At 36.7% G+C, this 13,982-nt stretch overlaps 1 long non-coding RNA gene across 2 annotated transcripts in view; it reads left to right on the top strand.

The window, feature by feature from the left end:
* Positions 1-13,982, top strand: part of LOC128315162 (uncharacterized) — a 137,823-nt gene that overhangs the window by 83,497 nt on the left and 40,344 nt on the right. The window contains exon 2 of one of the 2 annotated variants that reach the window (XR_008297631.1): positions 12,272-12,345. The exons of the other annotated variant lie outside the window; for it this stretch is intronic. This is a non-coding gene — a long non-coding RNA (uncharacterized LOC128315162). The remainder of the gene's footprint in view (positions 1-12,271; positions 12,346-13,982) is intronic. 2 annotated transcript variants of the gene reach the window in all.

Raw genomic sequence — 13,982 nt, 5'->3', positions numbered from 1 at the left:
TCTTTTTTTCTCTCTTTTTTTCTCTTTTACAGTATTCTTTTTCTTGAATACAGAAATAGAAAAAATTCATTTTTATTTTCAATTTTTATTAAAATATTTTTCTTTAATTTTTATTACTATGTTTTTTACTTGTGTGTAAATTTTTCAAATTCTATTTTCCTTAAATCATTATATTTTAGTCTACTTCAGTGTATTCACCTTTTCAAATTTTCAAACGATTTCCTTTTTATTTTTTTATTTATTTTTCTTTTTTTCTATTTTTGATTTCTTTTCTTTTTCTTGAATGCAGAAAGAGAAAACCTTCATTTTTACGTTCAATTTCTATTAACAATATTTTTTCTTTAATTTTCATTACTATATTTTTTGGTTTTATGTAAATTTTTTCAAATTCTATTTTACTTCCATCATTTTAGTTTAGTCTACTACAGTGTATTCACTTTTTCAAATTTTCAAATGATTTCCTTTCTTTCTCTTTTTTCTCTTTTTCATTTCTTTTCATTTTCTTGAACACAGGAAGAGAAAAATCATTTTTATTTTTAACTTTTATTAAAAATATATTTTCTTAATTTTTTCTTCTAAATTATTTTCTTTCGTGTAAACTTTTTCAACTTCTATTTTACTCCCATCATCCCATTTTAGTCTACTTCAGGGTATTCATTTTTTCAAATTCTCAAATGATTTCTTTTTTTTCTTTCCCACTTTTTTTCTCTAATCTGTCAAAACACTTTCAACACCTAGACCCAAAACACACCTAGGATCTAGCATCATTTATTTGATTTTGTGTGTGTGTGTTTAATTTTTTAATTTTAAATTTTTTTTAATTTTAATATGTTTTTAATTTCAATTTTTCTACCTCATTAATTCCTTTTCTCCCTTCAAAATGACAAAACGAAGGAATTCATCCCAAAAGAAAGAGCACGAAGAAAGGACAACCAGGGATTTAACCAACACAGATACAAGCAAGATGTTTGAACCAGAGTTTAGAATCACGATAATAAGAATACTAGCTGGAGTCAAAAATAGGTTATACTCCCTTTCTGCAGAGATTAAAGAAGTAAAAATAGATGGGATGAAGTAAAAAAATGCTATAACTGAGCTACAATCATGGATGGATGGATGCTGCGGCCGCAAGGATGGACAAGGAAGAACAGAGAATCAGCGATATAGAGGACAAACTTATAGAGAAAAATGAAGCAGAAAAAAAGAGGGAGTTTAAGGCAAAAGAGCACGATTTAAGAATTAGAGAGATCAGTGGCTCATTAAAAAGGAACAACATCAGAATCATAGGGGTCCCAGAAGAGGAAGAGAGAGAAATAGGGGTAGAAGTGTTATGTGAGCAAAATCATAGCGGAAAACTTTCCTAACCTGGGGAAAGACACAGACATCAAAATCCAGGAAGCACAGAGTACCCCCCATTAGATTCAACAAAAACCAACCATCAACAAGGCATATCATAGTCAAATTTACAAAACATTCAGGCAAGGAGAGAATCATGAAAGCAGCAAGGGAAAAACTTCTAGGTACTTATCCAAGGAATACAAGTATGCTGTTTCAAAGGGACACATGCACCCCCATGTTTATAGCAGCACTGTCAACAATAGCCAAAACATGGAAACAACCCAAATGTCCATCGATGGATGAATGGATAAAGAAGAAGTGGTATATATATACAATGGAGTATTACTCGGCAATCAAAAAGAATGAAATCTTGCCATTTGCAACTACGTGGATGGAACTGGAGGGTATTATGCTAAGTGAAATTAGTCAGAGAAAGACAAAAATCGTATAACTTCACTCATATGAGGACTTTAAGAGACAAAACGGATGAACATAAGGGAAGGGAAACAAAAATAACATAAAAACAGGGAGGGGGACAAAACAAAAGAGACTCATAAATATGGAGAACAAACTGAAGGTTACTGGAGGGGTTGTGGGAGGGGGGATGGGCTAAATGGGTAAGGGGCACTAAGGAATCTACTCTTGAAATCATTGTTGCACTATATGCTAACTAATTTGGATGTAAATTTAAAAAAATTAAAAAATGAGTGATGTTGAGCATTTTTTCATTTGTTGGTTGGCTATCTATCTGGATGTCTTCTTTGGAGAAGTGTCTATGTCTTTTGCCCATTTCTTCACTGGATTATTTGTTTTTTGGGTGTTGAGTTTGATAAGTTCTTTGTAGATTTTGGATACTAACCCTTTATCTGATATGTCATTTGCAAATAACTTCTCCCATTCGGTCAGTTGCCTTTTAGTTTTGCTGATTGTTTTCTTCGCTGTCCAGAAGGTTTTTATTTTGATGAGGTCCCAGTAGTTCATTTTTGCTTTTGTTTCCCTTACCTCTGGAGACATGTTGAGGAAGAAGTTGCTGCAGCCAAGATCAAAGAGGTTTTTGTCTGCTTTCTCCTTAAGGATTTTGATGGCTTCCTGTCTTACATTTTGATCTTTCATCCATTTTGAGTTTATTTTTGTGTATGGTGTAAGAAAGTGGTCCAGGTTCATTCTTCTGCATGTCGCTGTCCAGTTTTCCCAGCACCACTTGCTGAAGAGACTGGCTTTATTCCATTGGATATTCTTTCCTGCTTTGTCAAAGATTAGTTGGCCATACATTTGTCAGTCCACTTCTGGGTTCTCTTTTCTGTTCCATTGATCTGAGTGTCTGTTCTTGTGCCAGCACCATACTGTCTTGGTGGTTATAGTTTTGTAGTGTAGCTTGAAGTCTGGGATTGTGATACCTCCTGCTTTGGTTTTCTTTTTCAAGATCACTTTGGCTATTCAGGGTCTTTTCTGGTTCCATAAAAATTTAGGATTATTTGTTCAAGCTCTGTGAAGAATGCTGGTGTTACTTTGTTAGGGATTGCATTGAATATGTAGATTGGTTAGTAGACATTTTAGCAATATTTGTTCTTCTTATCCAGGAGCATGGAATCTTTTTCCTTTTTTTGTGTGTCTTCTTCAATTTCTTTCATAAGCTTTCTATAGTTTTCAGTTTCTATAGATTTTCCACCTCTTTGCTTAGATTTATTCCTAGGTATTTTATGGTTTTTGGTGCAACTGTAAATGGGATGGATTCCTTGATTTCTCTTTCTGTTACTTCATTGTTGTTATATAGGAATGTAACTGATTTCTGTGCGTTGATTTTATATCGTGAAACTTTGCTGAATTCATGAATCAATTCTAGCAGTTTTTGGTGGTATCTTTTGGGTTTTCCCAAAAGCGTAGCATGTCATGTCATCTGTGAAGAGTATCATGTCATCTGTGAAGAGTGAAAGTTGACCTCCTCCTGGCCTATATGGAGGCCTTTTATTTCTTTGTGTTGTCTGATTGCAGAGGCTAAGACTTCCAATACTATGTCGAATAACAGTGGCAAGAGTGGACATCCCTGTCTTGTTCCTGACATTAGGGGGAAAGCTCTCAGTTTTTCCCCATTGAAGATGATATTAGCGTTGCGTCATTCATATATGGCTTTTATCATATTGAGGTATGCTCCTTCTATTCCATATTTTCTTAAGTGTTTTTATAAAGAAAGGATGTTGTATTTTGTCAAATGCTTTTTCAGCTTCTATTGAGAGGATCATATGGTTCTTGTCCTTTCTTTTATTGATGTGATGAATCACATTGATTGTTTTGTGGATATTGAACCAGCCTTGCATCCCAGGTATAAATCCCACTTGGTCATGTTGAATCATTTTTTTAATGTATTGTTGGATCTGGTTGGCTAATATCTTGTTGAGAGTTTTTGCATTGATATTCATTAGAGAAATTGGTCTATAATTCTCCTTTTTAGTGGGGTCTCTGTCTAGTTTTGGAATCAAGGTAATGCTGGCTTCATAGAAAGAGTTTGGAAGTTTTCCTTCCATTTCTATTTTTTGGAACAGCTTCAAGAGAATAGGTGTTAACTCTTCCTTAAATGTTTGGTAGAATTCCCCTGGAAAGCCATCTGGCCCTGGACTCTTTTTTTTGATTACTACTTTTGATTACTACTTTGATTTCCTTACTGGTTATAGGTCTGTTCAAATTTTCTATTTCTTCCTCTTTGAGTTTTGGTAGTGTATATGTTTCTAGGAATTTGTCCATTTCTTCCAGATTACCCATTTTATTGGCATATAATTGCTCATAATATTCTCTTATCATTGTTTTTATTTCTGCTATGTTGGTTGTGATCTCTCTTTCATTCTTGATTTTATTTACTTGGGTCCTTTCCTTTTTCTTTTTGATCAAACTGCCTAGTGGTTTATCAATTTTGATAATTCTTTCAAAGAACCATCTTCTGGTTTCATTGATCTGTTCTGCAGTTTTTTTGGTTTCAATAGCATTAATTTCTGCTCTAATCTTTCTTATTTCCTGTCTTCTGCTGGTTTGGGGTTTTATTTGCTGTTTTTTTTTTCCAGCTCCTTAAGGCATAAGGTTAGGTTGTGTATCTGAGATCTTCCTTCCTTCTTTAGGAAGGCCTGGATTGCTATATACTCTCCTTTTATGACCACCTTTGCTGTGTCCCAGAGGTTTTGGGTTGTGGTGTTATCATTTTCATTGACTTCCATATACTTTTTAATTTCCTATTTAACTGCTTGGTTAGCCCATTCATTCTTTAGGAGGATGTTCTTCAGTCTCCAAGTATTTATTACCTTTCCAAATTTTTCTTGTGGTTGATTTCGAGTTTCATAGCGTTGTACTCTGAAAATATGCATGGTATGATCTCGATCATTTTTACTTCTTGAGGACTGATCTGTGTGCTAATGTGGTCTATTCTGGAGAAGGTTCCATGTGCACTGGAGAAGAATGTATATTCTGCTGCTTTAGGATGAAATGTTCTGAATATATCTGTTAATTCCATCTGGTCCAGTGTGTCATTCAAAGCCATTGTTTCCTTATTGATTTTTTGATTAGATGATCTGTCCATTGCTTTGAGTGGGGTGTTGAAGTCTCCTACTATTATGGTATCACTATCGATGAGTTTCTTTATATTTGTGATTAACTGATTTATATATTTGGGTTCTGCTACATTTGGTGCATAAATGTTTACTATTGTTAGGTCTTCTTGGTGGACAGACCCCTTGATTATGATATAATGCCTTTCTGCATCTCTTGATACAGTCTTTATTTTAAACTCTAGCTTGTCTGATATAAGTATGGCTACTCCGGCTGTCTTTTGTTGACCATTAGCATGATAGATGGTTCTCCATCCCCTTATTTTCAATCTGAAGGTGTCTTTAAGTCTAAAGTCGGTCTCTTGTAAACAGCATATAGATGGATCTTGTTTTCTTATCCATTCTGTTACCCTATGTCTTTTGATTGGAGCATTGAGTCCATTGACTTTTAGAGTGAATACTGAAAGATATGAATTATGTGCCATTATGATGCTTGTAGAGTTGGAGTTTCTGGTGCTGTTCTCTGGTCCTTTCTAATCTTTGTTGCTTTTGGTATATATAAATATATAAATATAAATATATATATATCTTTTGATGAATATATATATTCATGATCTATATTCATCTGTAAATATATATATATATATATATATATATATATATATATATATACACATTCATATCTTCTCCCCTCAGAGAGTACCCCTTAAAATTTAAGGCAGGGTTGGTTTAGTGGTCACAAACTCCTTTAATTTTTGTTTGTCTGGGAAATTTTTATCTCTCCTTCTATTTTGAATGACAGCCTTACTGGATAAAGAATTCTTGGCTGCATATTTTTCTGATTCAGCACACTGAATATATCCTGCCACTCCTTTCTGGCCTGCCAAGTGTCTGTGGTTAGGTCTGCTGCAAACCTGACCTGTCTTCTCTTGTAGGTTAGGGACTATTTTTCTCTTGCTGCTTTCATGATTCTCTCCTTGCCTGAGTATTTTGTAAATTTGACTATGATATGCCTTGTTGATGGTTGGTTTTTGTTGAATCTAATGGGGGTACTCTGTGCTTCCTGGATTTTGATGTCTGTGTCTTTCCCCAGGTTAGGAAAGTTTTCCGCTATGATTTGCTCACATAATACTTCTACCCCTATTTCTCTCTCTTCCTCTTCTGGGACCCCTATGATTCTGATGTTGTTCCTTTTTAATGAGCCACTGATCTCTCTAATTCTTAAATCGTGCTCTTTTGCCTTAAACTCCCTCTTTTTTTCTGCTTCATTTTTCTCTATAAGTTTGTCCTCTATATCGCTGATTCTCTGTTCTTCCTTGTCCATCCTTGCGGCCGCAGCATCCATCCATCCATGATTGTAGCTCAGTTATAGCATTTTTTTACTTCATCCCATCTATTTTTACTTCTTTAATCTCTGCAGAAAGGGAGTATAACCTATTTTTGACTCCAGCTAGTATTCTTATTATCGTGATTCTAAACTCTGGTTCAAACATCTTGCTTGTATCTGTGTTGGTTAAATCCCTGGTTGTCCTTTCTTCGTGCTCTTTCTTTTGGGATGAATTCCTTCGTTTTGTCATTTTGAAGGGAGAAAAGGAATTAATGAGGTAGAAAAATTGAAATTAAAAAAATATTAAAATTAAAAAAAATTTAAAATTAAAAAATTAAACACACACACACAAAATCAAATAAATGATGCTAGATCCTAGGTGTGTTTTGGGTCTAGGTGTTGAAAGTGTTTTGACAGATTAGAGAAAAAAAGTGGGAAAGAAAAAAAAGAAATCATTTGAGAATTTGAAAAAATGAATACCCTGAAGTAGACTAAAATGGGATGATGGGAGTAAAATAGAAGTTGAAAAAGTTTACACGAAAGAAAATAATTTAGAAGAAAAAATTAAGAAAATATATTTTTAATAAAAGTTAAAAATAAAAATGATTTTTCTCTTCCTGTGTTCAAGAAAATGAAAAGAAATGAAAAAGAGAAAAAAGAGAAAGAAAGGAAATCATTTGAAAATTTGAAAAAGTGAATACACTGTAGTAGACTAAACTAAAATGATGGAAGTAAAATAGAATTTGAAAAAATTTACATAAAACCAAAAAATATAGTAATGAACATTAAAGAAAAAATATTGTTAATAGAAATTGAACGTAAAAATGAAGGTTTTCTCTTTCTGCATTCAAGAAAAAGAAAAGAAATCAAAAATAGAAAAAAAGAAAAATAAATAAAAAAATAAAAAGGAAATCGTTTGAAAATTTGAAAAGGTGAATACACTGAAGTAGACTAAAATATAATGATTTAAGGAAAATAGAATTTGAAAAATTTACACACAAGTAAAAAACATAGTAATAAAAATTAAAGAAAAATATTTTAATAAAAATTGAAAATAAAAATGAATTTTTTCTATTTCTGTATTCAAGAAAAAGAATACTGTAAAAGAGAAAAAAAGAGAGAAAAAAAGAAAGGACATTGAATAGATGGACCTGCTAACAGGTTGAAGTAGGACTGAAATTTCTGTTTCCCCTAGAAGTCAGACTTTGTAGCTATGTAGCGTTATATTCCACAAACTAAGTAGGCGGTGAGACTTGTGTTCTTGACAAGCGAGGTTGGCCCGGTTGGGCGGGGCTCAGTGTAACAGCTCCGTTCTCCACTAGATGGCACTACTAGCCTACTGGGGTGGATTGTTGCAGAGCTTGTAGGTGCGTATGCGCATGCGCGGGAGCTCATGCGTGATGCGCATGTGTGAAATGGCGTCACCCAGCTACCCAGACTGTTCTCCTAGATCAGCAATCGCGCACCCATCCTCTGTGTTCAGCTTTCGTGCACTCCCGCTTTTTCACTCTCCGTGACCAGGCTCCAGGCAGTACCTCTTTCCTGAGTTTTGTCTCAGATGCAGCTGTTTTCCCCAGCCCCTTACTTCTGAAGGACTGCGGCTTTGACCTGTTCTGCTCCTTTGTGGGAGGGTCTCACCGAGCAATGGTCAAATGTTGGCTGCACCCAGGGATGCTTGCTGAACCCTGCTGTTGCCGGTGCCCGAGACTGCAGCTGAGTGCCAGCCCTCCCCAGAAAAAGTTCACGAGACAGTGTAGTAGCAGCGTTTCAGGGTTTATGGAAAATCACAACACACATCTGGCAACAGGCTTCACCCTTAACAACCTTGTTTCAGCACCAGCGAATGTGGCAATTCTCTGGTGTCTGCTGGGACTAGGTGGCTTCAACAGTCTCTACTAAATGTCCTTCCAGCAGTGGAACCGCTTTCCCCATGTTCCCAAGAGAACCTCCCGGACCCCACTTTGCTCCTGAGGATTTGCCCTTCCCACCAGAGCACCACCAGGTATTGAGCTGTGGAGTTGCAGCTTTTGCGCTCCCTTTGTTTACAGTCTTAATGTAACTTAAACCCTCTCCCTTCTCCCTTTTTAGTTTAGTCCTGTGGCTGTTTTCAGTTTTCTACTTTCTCTCCAGCTGCTTTTGGGGAGGGGTGCTTTTCCCATATTCTCCCCCCGCCCCATCTCTGTCTTCTCTCCACCCGTGAAAGCACCTCCCTTCCCGCCGTGGCTTCTCACTCCCCAAGTTCAGCTCTCCGCACCACATACCTGCTGAATTCTGTGGTTGAGGTTGTACAGATTGTTGTGTTAATCCTCCAATCAGTTTTTATGTGTGTAGGATGGTTTAGTGTTGTTCTGGTTGTATTTCATGGACCCAAGACACACAACAAACTTCCATGCTGTTCCTCCATCTTGGCTCTTCCAGGCCACTCTTGATGATAAAGTTTGAGTGTGTTGGTGCACACACATTTGGAGGAAAGGTTGGTCATTGTCAATCAGACCATACCTTAGCAGATATTAAAGGGAACAAGACTCTGAATACTCATATGTTAATCATTTTCTTCTTTTCAAAAAATAAATTGATAGGTATTTTTTCAAAGAAACAGAGGTAGGTAGGTACCCGATATTTTGATATGGCCTATTTTCTCACAATTATTTTTTTCTCCCTTTTTAAAAGTCTGGATTATTTAACAGGGTTTAAAATCAAACTATAAATTTCTAGGTTAGTAAACAATGCCAAATCAAGTGCGTAACAGATGCCTCTGCTTAACAATGATAGACATTCAAAAACATTTTGTTGAGTAAAAGGAAAAAGTGAATGAACAGAAATTTCCTCTCCATTTTTGAGATTAACTTCAGTTCTTTACCTATTTCCTAATTCTTCCCATACACAGCCTATTATTCTTTTCACATTTAGAGATGAAGCCAAGGTAATGAAGAATGATTGCTTGCATATATTTTCAGTAATTAAAACAGTGTGTTCACATTTGATGCTACTGCACCAAATACCTGTATAAAGATGTCTAACTATATGAATGTTACTTTGCATCTGGCCTTTTAAATCAGGCCAATCTATTTAGGCACCAAGTCTTAATTTACTTTTAAGCGAAAGCTACAGGATGGATGCAGTCCTAGTCTTTTGTTTAATGACCTCCTGCCTTCACCATTGTCTTCTAATCACTCAGTTAAAATATCTCAATAATTACAGAGGTTCAACCCTATGAACCTCTATGAGGGTGAATCCTGAATCCTATTTTCTCAGATTTGGTGACTACATGAAACTCTCTCTGGTGTTTTAGACTTCAGAGTTTTTAGAATAACCCTTGGATTTACCCAATCCTTTGAACTTGAGGTCTTCTGCTATCTATACATGGGTCTTCTGCTATCTATACAAGTTTACTCCTGGCCTAATTTTCAAAAGGCTGGACTTCATACAGGCAGGACTAGAGTAAGAAGCAATAAGAGAATATGCTCTGTATCCCTAGAAATGATAGAGTTTGGTTGAATGGTTAAAATTCACTCCAGAGCATATTCAAGTTGGAATGCTCTTATAAAGGCATCTGTGAGTTGAGCATCCTTAGCTTTGCCGATACAAATTGACTTAGCTTGCTACAGAGGTGCTATAGTGCTAATAGTGGTGATGTAGTTTTCAGCGTGGAGATAAATCCATATGGAGGGAAAAGGTAGTAATATTATTTTCCATTCTTCTATGCCAGGATAACAAATGTAGGATTAAATGGTTAACCAGGAAACAAATTGAGGATTGTTACACACAGTGAGATTATTGAACACTTATGATATAGAAACTATTGCAGTAATAATTTGTGTTCACTGAGGAAGACTGAGTAATGTTACTTGCCTAATAGCTTTAATTTCCCAACCAAAAACACCAGGGAATTTTTAAAGCCCTCCTATTACCACCACCATGGCAGGCAATGTTTTACAGCCATTCTTAAGAGACAGGTAAAACATATGTTTTCCAGTACTACATTGAAGGGCATATTTCTCTAAGAGTCTACGTTACCTGTATATGTACAGTTGAGTGTTAGTACTTGCAGCAGCCAGGTTATGTGAATTCAGTTAATAAAAACTCCATGTTTAAAATATAAACATTTAAAGCAGAGATTCCTGAGAATTTACTATATTTCGTACTTAGTTTCAAGTGTCTGTGTTCAGTTGGAGGCCACATTTGTGGTCCCCAAATGTAAAATGTTCTTTGCCATTTTCCCCTTGGTTAAAGGAATACAGACTCTTTTCGGAGTTCCCCCCCACATACAACCTAAGTAAGGTTGGAAATCCTTAATTTTGGGAATCCCAAGTGCCCAGAGTTCTGTTGTGATTGTTGCTCATTGCTGTCAAGCGAGGATAGTCATGTCAGGAGTCTCTAACATTTCCACAGTGGTGCTCACTCAGTTAGAAGGTTGGTGCCAGCAACACTGCCAATATGGCCACCTACCTTTCCACCTTGTACATACGGGATAACTTGAAATAAATAATGCCCAGAGCCAGTGCAACCAATACCAGATTGTTGTGCTTCAATCACATATATTTGTATTGGAGCTGCTCAGAAATGGGAAGGAGAACCTGCCTTCTTTGTTACTCTTCCTCGAGGGCTTGTGTAGATTACTTGAGCCTCAATACGCCCATGGTCAGTGTTGATTTTTTTTTTTCAGTTTGTCTGGTGTGCACTCTGCAATCTCAGTTTCACAGGAGTGTAGCTACAGGCCATAACATTCCTGTCTTCTTAAAAAAATGTTTTTAATGTTTATTTATTTTTGAGACAGAGAGAGACAGAGCATGAATGGGGGAGGTCAGAGAGAGGGAGACACAGAATCCAAAACAGGCTCCAGGCTCTGAGCTGTCAGCACAGAGACCGACGCGGGGCTCGAACTCACGGACCGCGAGATCATGACCTGAGCCGAAGTCGGCCGCTTAACCGACTGAGCCACCCAGGCGCCCCAACATTCCTGTCTTTATGAGTCCAAACCCAAGTGGTGGCAGAGTGTAAATCTGCTACATCCTCTGAGAACTAGTGCTGATAGAGTTTAAATTCTGCCACCCGCCATTGTCATTAGATGTCATCTGTGGATGTGAAGGCCTGTCTTGATCATACTGCCCCCATGAAATGAGACCAAAGCTTTGGCTCTTAAAGCAAATTTTTATGAGTGCTCCAAACGTCACAGACATAAGTATGATGCAGTTCTTTCAACAACTCACACAACAAAGTGGTACCACTACTCTACCCAAGGGTAGGGGGACTTTATGCCAGAGCAGAACTACATTGATGGTTAATCTCACTCTTTGGCACTGAAACGTGTTCTCAAGCCTTGTCATTGCTCCCTGCACACCTCCTTAGAATGACTTACTCTACCTCTCCTTATAACAAGTTTTTTTATCCGTACACCTTATGGTTTGTCTTCTGTCAGGGTACCCTAGTCTAGTAAACATATATGTATATGTCGAAGCATCATTGTGGAAAGTCTTCCATCCCCATCGCTTCTGCCTATCCTTCTAGGAAGCATCTTATTCCTTATTTGAGTAAGGAAAGTCTTCTATTCAATAAACATGTATTCATTGTTTACCATATTCCAGGCAGTTATGTAGGCACAGAGAACACAGGAGTTAAACAAAAAGAGACAAAAATTTGTGAACTTATATAGTTTTCTCTCTGCGGTGCTGATAGAATAAATAAGAAAAAAATAACATTTCTGATGGCAGTAAGTGCTAAAGAGATAAATAAGACTAGGAAGTGGGATTAGAGGTCATTTTAGGATTGAGGATGATTTTCAATTTTACATGGAATTTTTGGGAATCTCCTGCCTATGAAGGGCACATATGAGCCAAGATAGAAGGAAAATGAAGAAGTGAGGCAAGATTTCTGAAAGGAGATCATTCCAGAAAGAGTGTGTAAAAAATGTACAGTCTCTGAGGAAGGGGTATCCTGGCGGCCAGGGAAGGAGTAGATCATAGGGCTGGTGTCTTAACTCTGTAGGATAACAACCTTAATGTTCCTTCTCCAGACTAGTTAAGACACCCATTTACAATGAGGAGAAAGAGCCATTGACATGATCAATCTATTGCAGACTAACTTGGTACACAGATGAGGATCAGCAGACCATGAGGAACCAAGATAAAGAAAAGATGCTGAGACAGCAAGGTAAAATAATGTGCCTTGCCATATCTAGCTAAGGATATAATTCCTTAGTGAGAAGTGATTAAAAGATAATGCAGGACTAACATGTATTTACATTTGAAAGCATTGGCCCAAGTTTCCTGCTTAGTAAGCAATGTATACAGTGTATAGACTTAGAGGAATTAAATAATTCTCAATTGATTTAGTGTTTTATTTACAAGTTTTATCAAAGATAGGAACTTTAAGCAATGAAAATCCAATTATAAGTACATTCAAACTCTGCTGCTTTTAATAAATAGCTAGAGCAAAATTAAACCCGGAAATATTCTCAGATGCTATTTTAAAGAATGCATTATATTTTTATATGCCCAATTTAGCACAATTCTGTTGATCTGGGGCCATATTCATTTAACAAATTCATTTAACAAATATTTCATAAGTACATATTATGTGCAAGGCTGTGTTCTAGTGCTAGGGATATAACACTGATCCAAACTACATCCCCACCTCATGTGCTAGTAGACAAGGCAAGAATTTAGTCAGGCACTAAATTCTATAAAGAAAAATCTGTGTAAATGGATAAAGAATTTCCATGGGAACGTTCTTTGTATGTACACAGTACATTGGCACCAGGCCCTACTTATTGTAATCTTTGAGGGACCTAGATTGAAGAATCAGGCAGTCTTGTGTGTTGTTGGTTGTTGTGCTAAAGGAAAAAGAGAGATCTGGAAGAAGGTGAACCAGAAAGAAGTGTGATATTTCTCTCTTCTACTTACAACTCATTGCCCGAAGTTAATTGCAAGGTCCACTTGGCCACAGGGTGGCCAGGAAGGAAGCAGACCTAAGCATCTTTGTTAAATAGCACCAATAACCAGCAAGAAGGGGTGTGAGTCAAAGAATCACTTTCCAAGAACGTAACATTTGAACTGAGACCTGAAAGAAATGAGGAAATGAGAACAGGGAACAGAACATTCCTAGCAAAAAAAAGAAGAGTAAGAAAGCTAAAGCCTATTTGGTTTGTTCAAAAAGGAGTTAAGACTTAATAAAAATGAATAAAGAAATAAATAAGTACAACTAATGAAATGGAAGAAAATAAAAAGAGAATCTACAGATTGGAAGAAAATTATTTGGTAAAGGACACATATCCAATTTATATAAAAACATATGCTAACAATGAGAAGACAACCTAATTTTTTTTTTCAACGTTTATTTATTTTTGGGACAGAGAGAGACAGAGCATGAACGGGGGAGGGGCAGAGAGAGAGGGAGACACAGAATCGGAAACAGGCTCCAGGCTCCGAGCCATCAGCCCAGAGCCTGACGCGGGGCTCGAACAGACGGCGAGATCGTGACCTGGCTGAAGTCGGACGCTTAACCGACTGCGCCACCCAGGCGCCCCCAACCTAATTTTTTTAAATGGGCAACATATTTGAGACACTCACCAAAGAAGATATAGGAATGGTAACTGGACACATATAAGGCTTTAAACATAGTCATTAGGAAAATTCACATTAAACTACAATGAGATGCCCTATACACTCTAGAATAATGACTGACAATATCAAGTATTGCTAAGCTGTGGAGAAACTGGAAACTGGTGCTGGTAGCAAACAAAATGGTACTGTTACTTTGGATAATAGCCTGGCAGTTTCTTAAAGAGC

Source organism: Acinonyx jubatus, chromosome C2 (assembly GCF_027475565.1).
Source record: "Acinonyx jubatus isolate Ajub_Pintada_27869175 chromosome C2, VMU_Ajub_asm_v1.0, whole genome shotgun sequence".
NCBI lineage: Eukaryota > Metazoa > Chordata > Mammalia > Carnivora > Felidae > Acinonyx > Acinonyx jubatus.
The sequence above is the reverse complement of the archived record's forward strand: the minus strand, read 5'-3'. Positions and strand labels throughout refer to the sequence as shown.